This window comes from Pistacia vera, unplaced genomic scaffold, assembly GCF_008641045.1.
Source record: "Pistacia vera cultivar Batoury unplaced genomic scaffold, PisVer_v2 Contig171, whole genome shotgun sequence".
NCBI classification, from domain to species: Eukaryota; Viridiplantae; Streptophyta; class Magnoliopsida; order Sapindales; family Anacardiaceae; genus Pistacia; species Pistacia vera.
This window is the reverse complement of record NW_022195801.1, coordinates 853,135-861,510: the sequence shown is the minus strand read 5'-3', so window position 1 is coordinate 861,510 and position 8,376 is coordinate 853,135. Positions and strand designations below refer to the sequence as shown.

At 33.7% G+C, this 8,376-nt stretch overlaps 1 pseudogene; it reads right to left on the bottom strand.

The window, feature by feature from the left end:
* Positions 1-2,058: 2,058 nt before the first annotated feature.
* On the bottom strand, positions 2,059-6,153 carry LOC116125803 (annotated as a pseudogene).
* Positions 6,154-8,376: the final 2,223 nt, after the last annotated feature.

The window sequence follows — 8,376 nt, the reverse complement described above, 5'->3', positions numbered from 1 at the left end:
CTATCATTTTTTCCTACCATAAATTCAATGCATAATCAATAAGTTATGAAAGAATTGTATAGGACCAATAATTGAAAGATGATCAACTTACATATAGCTCTCTTGCTTGTTTATTAACCCACCCTTTCTCGGCGCTCCAACGAGTATCATGAAATAATTGTATAGGACCGACAGATTCCCCAAGTTGGTTTGCCTTAACAGTTCATATGATCATTGACCATAAATTGAAATAAAATTAGTAAACAGGAAAACAAAGTTGTATATTTGTATAGGTAAATAATATTAAATACCTTTTCCTTTTTGTGTCGAATAAAGTTCTTGGAACCACCGCAGTGGTTACACATCATCTTCGACCGGTTCTCAGAATAAGTTTTTGACCGTGCCTAACACCACAAAATTTAATATTAAAATACAATACATATATAATAACATTAAAAGCCATGTTGACCTTACCTGAAACTTTTCATTAGAAGAAAAGGTCACAAAGATATATCCAATCATCAGGATTTTTAATTTCTTCAGGTCTATTATGTAGTGCTTCCTCCTTAGTAGCATATGCTTTGAATTTCTTGTGTAGGGCATTCCAAAATCTGTTAAATCTCTTACACAGTTTGTGCTTCATACATTTGAGTACATGGGCTCTGTGGCATCAATGTCAAACTTGGTCTAAATTCAGCAATAATGTATATGCATTAAACTTATATGGGTATTATATATTATTTACATAAGGAAGTATGACAATATGGATAACGATATGAAAGACATTACCGTGATACGAGCAATCATTTGTTTTTCCACATCGTATGAAACTTTCTTCCAAGTAAGCACTCTAATGGGGGCATAGTTCCTCGCAACTATTCCTACCTCAGTACTCAACTTTGATGCATTTACTCCAGTAGGTACTACATCTTCTTTTTGAAAGTCTACATGCAACTTCGACTTCGCTGTTTGTATGAGTCTTTCACATCCAACTCCTCTAGTCTTCCCTCTCACGTTCTTTGCCACAATCTTGCCTACAAAATCAAAATAATGCATCATTAGTAAATAATATGTTATCACAAAGACTATTTACATGTTGGTAAAGTAAATTGAATTCTTAAATTTTAAACAAACATTGGAGACAATATCTAAAATCCAAGTATATATTTCAGTATGCTTATGTTAACCAATATCATAACTTTACCAGTGTTTGCAGTAATTTCAGGAGTCAGTTCAGCACTCTGATTCATTCGAACAACCTTTGCACGTCTAGCTAGGGTCCTTCTTGTACCAGGAGCCATCTTCGGAATATGCAAACATCAACATAAGAGAAAAGATACTGAATTGTGTGGCCAATGTGCAAAGCCAAATTGGTTTTTTCATTCTTTCATTGCTTTATGAGAGTTTGTTGTTAGTAACTATTGATTCAGTTTCATTTTCAGTTTTTAAATTTTAGAATTGAATCTGTAAAGTCTCTTGATAAATAAGCCTAATAATATACATCGCATAAATAAATTGACACGGTACCTTTTGACAGCTTATCAACTCGAATTTCAATTAAGAACACAATTACATAAACAGAAACCATCAAAGAGAATTAAAACCCATCAAACAGAAAAATTTCAGCGTTCTAACAAGGAAAAGAAAAATAAAAAGGAACCTTTAATAACCAAAAAGTAAGACAAGAATATTTTGAATCTTTCAATTCTTTTTTACCTTTATATGTTGAAAAATAGATAACGTGGTTTAGAATATGACTATTTCATCTACTTTGGTATCTTTGTAGCATAAAAAAAGAATCATCAACAAGATGCTCAAGCTTGAAAAAAAGAATATAGAGAAAGAGAAGCTATTTAAATGAATGAAAGCAAAGCAGAGATATCGAATCAATAACAGAAATAAAATACTTGAAAAAAAAGGGGTCTAAACTCACCTCTGTACACTTGGACTGTTGAGTAATAATCAGTAATATGAATGAAAGCAAAGCAGAAATACCGAATCAATAATAATCAGTACACTATTACACTATTACCAAAATCCATCTCAACCTGGCTCCAACCAGCTTCTTTTACTAATTGTTTATGCCTCTTTCCACTTGCCCACGGATGTATACAAATTTGCCATTAAAACATAATTGTCGGTACTTAGAGGGCTTAAATTTATCAACTTTCTAGCTGCAAGTTTTCCCAGCTCAATGTTGCTATGTTTCCTGCATGCATTAAGTAATGGAGCCCATACTTGAGCTTGTACTTGGACAGGCATCTCTTGGATTGTTTTCAAAGCCAAATCAAACTAATCAGGTGTGCCAAGAAGATCTACCAAGCATACATAATGCTGTATGCTGGGTTCTATTCCATACTCATTCTGCATACTTCGAAAATACCTTAATCCATCTTCTACCAATCCGGAATGGTTGCACACCGATAATAAGCTTGTGTAAACCACATAATCTGGCTTTATACCTTCTACTTGTTGCATCTTATGAAAGAGACTAAAAGCCTCATCTCCCATCCCATGAATGGCATAGCCATTTATCATAGCACCCCAAATAGCCAAGTCTTTATCTGACACCCTCTCAAACACTTCTTCTGCCTTGTTTATGCTCCCACATTTGGAGAACATATGTATCAAAGAGGTCAGAACTTGCCTACTAGACTCTAGCTCGTTTACCAAAATGTACTCTTCAATCTCCTTTCCCATGGCAAGTGATCCTAAATCAGCACAAGCTGAAAGTATTGTAGCCATGATTGCTTCATTGGGTCTAACGGATGTCTTCAACAACCTTTTAAGATGATTCAATGCCCCACAGGATAACCCAACTGAGACATCCTCCAATCATGGATGTCCACAAGAACACAATTTCTTCCTGTACCATATCAAATGCTCTTTGCGAAGACCAATAATGAGAATGCAAAATGTCATATTTACCCCTTAATGTTAGTTTTTTATACTTATTTGTTGCCAAATACTCATTATTATTCTATTTGATTTAGGATGCAAATGGAGGCGTTAAATGCAAAACGAAACTAATTAGGTGAATTCGGACAGTTTCGACATTGTTCGTAATATTGGGCATAACTTCTATCCTAGCTCCGATTGAGATGATTCAAAATGCTATGGACTAGAAGAAAGAGATTACAATTTCATGTTTTGAGTTTGGAGAGTACTCGCTGCATCAAGGTTTTAATGGGCTTGAATTTGACACATTGTACTGCTAACGTTCTGGAACATTCTGCCTTATCATGCAATTCAAAAATGCAGTTTATTATTGAAAGTTTTGAAGATCTGGTCCACGAAAGTTATAGCAGGAAACACCAATTTCCTAGTTATATTATGACTTTATTTTATTTTTAATTAATCAGATTTGGATAAATGTTATTTTAGGATAAAGCTTAGAATATTTTAGGAGATTGAGTAGAATTCAAAGACTTGAATTGGATATTTTAAGAGGGGGAGAGAGATCAGATTGGAGGAACAGACACAGGCCTCTCTTTCCTCTTTTCTGCAATTTTTCTCTTTGAGTTTTGATTATGGCATGAGCGGCAAAACTTTTATGACTTGGTTGAAGGAAACAGAGGCCTCGAAATCAATAAAACTGTGAGATCTAATCTATTTTTTTTAGTGTTCAATTATGTTTGAGTATTGGGTTCTTCTATGCCTATTTTCATGATTGTTATTTAATTACTAGGAGGCCTACTAGTTTATTATTTGTTGTAATCTATACTAAGTTGGATATCAAATCCGTAATGTTTGATCTTCTAACTTGTGAGTCATTAAGATTTAAGAATGTTGCGTCAGGAATTATTAAATCTTAAGAAGAACATTTAACTAAATTAAATACAACCACTTGTGTTTGTGCTGTTCAACTTCATCGATTTCTCTAGCCTTTAAGGTACTACTAGATTAAACCTTTAGCGCTTGTCTAGGATTGTTTAGTAGTAAGATTAATTAGATCGCTTGTTTCCTAATAACTACAACTAAGGAGAGATAGGAAAATAGTTCCAACGGTAAATACTCAAAGTAGCAATTGATATATTTGCATCGATGATCAGTGTGTAAAATTCCAATGGTGGAGTTGGACTTAGACCAAGGTTGTTATTTTGATTGATTTCAATAATTTAACTTGAATTGTTTTTCCTAAAAGTGTTTCTGTTTTACTCAAACACCCCCCCCCCCCCCCCCAACTCGCCTTCCAGCCTTGTTCAGGTAACATAAAACTCGACTAGATACTCTCTGTGGGAACGATCCTTACTCACACTACTACATGTGTTTTTAGGTTTTAATTTTGGTTGCCTGCGACAGCACACCAGATTTTCAAAATTAAAACCTGGTGTGCTGTCACAAGCAACCAAAATTAAAACCTAAAAACACATGTAGTGTTGTGAGTAAGGATCGTTCCCACGGAGAGTGTCTAGCCGAGTTTTATGTTATCTGAACAAGGCTGGAAAATGGAGGGGGGGGGGGGGGGGTGGTTTGAGTTAAACGGAAACACTTTCAGGAAAAACAATTCAAGTTAAATTATCGAAATCAATCAAAATAATAAACTTTGGTCTAAGTCAACATCCACCATCACAATTTTACAACTGATCATCGATGCAAGTATATATCAATTGCTACTTTGAGTATTCACCATTGGAACTATTTTCCTATCTCTCCTTAGTTGTAGTTAATTAGGAAAGAAGAGATCTAATTAATCTTACTACTAAACAACCCTAGACAAGCGCTAAAGGTTTAATCTAGTAGCAGCCTTAAGGGCTAGAGAAATCGATTAAGTTGAACAATACAAACACATGTTGTTTTATTTAATTTAGTTGAATGTTCTTCTTAAGATTTAATAATTCCTGATGCAGCAAATTCTTAAACCTTAATTACTCACAAGTTAGAGGGATCAAACAATTACGGATTTGATATCTAACTTAGCGATAGATTGCAACAAATAATAAACTAGTAGGCCTCCTAGTAATTAAATGAGACAATCATGAAAATAAGCATAGAAGAACATCCAATACTCAAAGCATATATTGAACACTAAAAACAGATTAGATCTCACAGTTTTATTGATTCTGAGGCCTCCGTTTCCTTTGACCAAGTTATGAAAATTTAGCCGCTCATGGGCATCATGAAAATTCAAAGGAAAAGTTGAAGAAAAGGGAAAAAAGAGGTGTGTAGTCCTTTCTCAGTCTGATCTCTCTCCCCTCTTAAAAATATCCGATTCAAGTCTTTGAATTCTACTCAATCTCCTAAAAATATTCTAAGCTTTATCCTAAAATAATATTTATCCAAATCTGATTAATTAAAAATAAAATAAAGCCATAATATAACTGGGAAATTGGTGTTTCAGCTGTAACTTTCATGCACCAGATCTTCAAAACTTCCAATAATAAACTGCATATTTGAATTGCATGATAAGGCAGAATGTTCCAGAACGTTAGCAGTGTAGGTGTGTCAACTTCAAGCCCAATTAAAACCTTGTTGCAGCGAGTTTCTCTCCAAACTCAAAACATGAAATTTGTAGATCTCTTTCTTCTAGTTCCATAGCATTTTGAATCATCTCAATCGGAGCTAGGATGAGAGAGTTATGCCTAGATTACGAAGCAATGTCAAAACTATCCGAATTCACCTAATTAGTTTTGTTTTGCATTTAACGCCTCCATTTGCATCCTAAATCAAAATAGAATAATAATGAGTACATTTAGGCAACAAATAAGTATAAAATACTAGACATTAAGGGGGTAAATATGACATTTTGCATTCTCATCACTCAAGGTCACCACATCTTATATATATGCTAACCAGCAAATTGTCAATGGGATCTTCATCCTTGCATCCACATTTCAGTACAAGAGAATGAACCAACGAAGCTAACAACAAATTCCCTTCTTGTGAACAACCCGAAATGAGTTTCAGAAACACTATTAAGTCTGGTTTTAGAATAGTTCTTCTCATTTGGTTGAACACACCAAATGCTTCACCAACTTTCCCAACATTCAAAAACCCACCAATAATTATTGCCCATGAAATAATGGAATTTTCTCCCATTCCATTAAAGACCAAACGCGCTTCATCAAGTCAACCAAATTTAACATACATTTTCATAACAGAGTTAGCTAAAGGTATCTCATTACTCAATAGTCCAAGTTTAAATATGCAACAATGTATTGATAAGCTTAACATGCCAATAACACCTCTAAGTGAACAAAGAAAGGACACGTATAATAATGGCACCAATTCACAAGTTATCAAACAAAAATCAAGTATTTCAAATCAATGCAATGTCAATACATGAAAATACATCAGCTTCTCAAAATTTTAAATCAGATTCAATGTTACCATGTGAGAGAACTAAAGAATCAAAATTTGTACTTACGGGAGGTTCGGGACTGCCTTGTATTGGATGAATGAAGGAAGCCAAGAAGATCAATTGAAAGATGAAGATGTGTGGAGAAGAGATGACGTCAGGTTCTGCATTTCGGAAATTCGGGCAATAGCGATTAAGATGAAGATGCATGGAGAAGAGATATGAAATTTGGGGAAAAAGCTAGGGCTTCCAATGAAGATGCGTGAAGAAGAGATATGAAATTGACAAAAATGCTTGCTTCATATAGGTTAGGGTTTTCTGTAATTAACTTAAAAAAGTAAGGGTTCTAATTAGTTGTTTAAATTTGAAATATAATTATATTTTGCAAATAAGTCAATTTGTAACTAAACATTTAGTCAGTAAAGAATTAGTGTTAATTGCCTATAATTTAGTCTGGCGGGAACAAATAATTTGGGGGAATTTGAATTTTTCAACTTAAATTGGCAACTAAATCGAATTTAGTTGCTGTATATAATTTTTTGCAACTATTATTAATATGAACACAAACATTTGTTGCTAAAAATACTTTGGGGCCCTTGTAATTACTATCCAAATATGGGATATTTTGGTAATTTCATTTTTCTGTAACTAATCATAATAGTTACTAATAAATCCCTAATTATTCGCAATTAATTTAGCTACTAAGGGGTAGTTGCAAAAAATTATTTTTTGTAACAAAAAATGTAGATGCAAAATATAATATTTTAGATGCAAATTATCAAATTTTGGAGGGAAAAATCACCCGCTAAAAATTGCAACTAAATTTATTAGTCACTAAAGCAGCTTGTTCTGTGACTAACAAAATAGTTGTAGAAAATTAACTTTAGATGCCAAAAGTTGGAACATGTGGGCCCCAAAATTTTAATCCTCTTTGCTTGACTAATGTCAATTTTGTTGGTAAATATAGCCTTTCTGCAACTAATTCTGTTTAGTTGCTAAAAAATTGGTTGCAGAATGCCAGTTTTCTTGTAATGAATGTAAATCGTTTTCAATGTTGTCATTGTTAATCGTTGATACTTTATAGGTTAATTGTTATTGCTCACTCATGTAGGTTGTATGCTAGTGTATGCTTGTATGAGTTTGTTGAATGATTGTTGCTTATGTTGCTCTATATTAGATGGTGTCATGTTCATATTTGTTGTATTGGCTCTTGTTTGTTTGTTAACAAGACAAAATGATGCCTTTCATTGTATGGGTGTATGTGCTTGGCAATAGGTATAACTTAGGTGTTAAGAGGTATGATGAGATTAGTGTCATTTCATTGCAAAATGAAGCTTTGAGAATGGCTACTAGTAATAATTTATAGTCTGGTGAGAGATGCTAATTGTCAATGTCAATTCCCTAGTCAAATAAGATGTCCTAAGTGAAAGATGATGAAAATTTGGGTTTAGTGTTTGTGGTGTTTGATAAAGAAGATGAATAGGATGTACATTTTTATGTTAAGTTTTCACTAGTAGATGTTGTTGAGCCAACCTTAGCCTTACTTGATATCCCAAAAAACCACAAAGTGATGTGGTTGAGTTTTTACATTGAACCCTAAAGCATGACCACCAAATTGACATGAATGATCCATTTGAGAATCAACCTGAAAATCTTATCTAACAAGAGAACCTCCAAAACACCCTAAAAACAAATAGGGCATAAAACGACCACCCAAATATCACTCATGAATATAACCAAGCCACTCCTAAAAATAACAAAATAGAAACACCCCTTTAAATAAACCCTACACCAGTTGGTGAGAAAACATTTTGATGACGAGGTATTTGATGGTAGTTGGGATCATTAAGAATGGGATTGGTTTGAGGAAATGCCTAAAATTGATGAGGATGGTGATAAGGATAATGATGATGCACTTGAGGAAGACTTGGGAGATATTGGTAACAACATAGTTCTTGAGGATAGTATTACCAAGGAAGAAGCAAATGGTAATGACAAAAGCAACAAAGCTTTAGTTTCAAATGATAAAATTTATACTTCACAAGGTTGTTAGAGCAGTGGAGGAATTTGAATTTAGGTTAACTAGACTAAGGAATAAA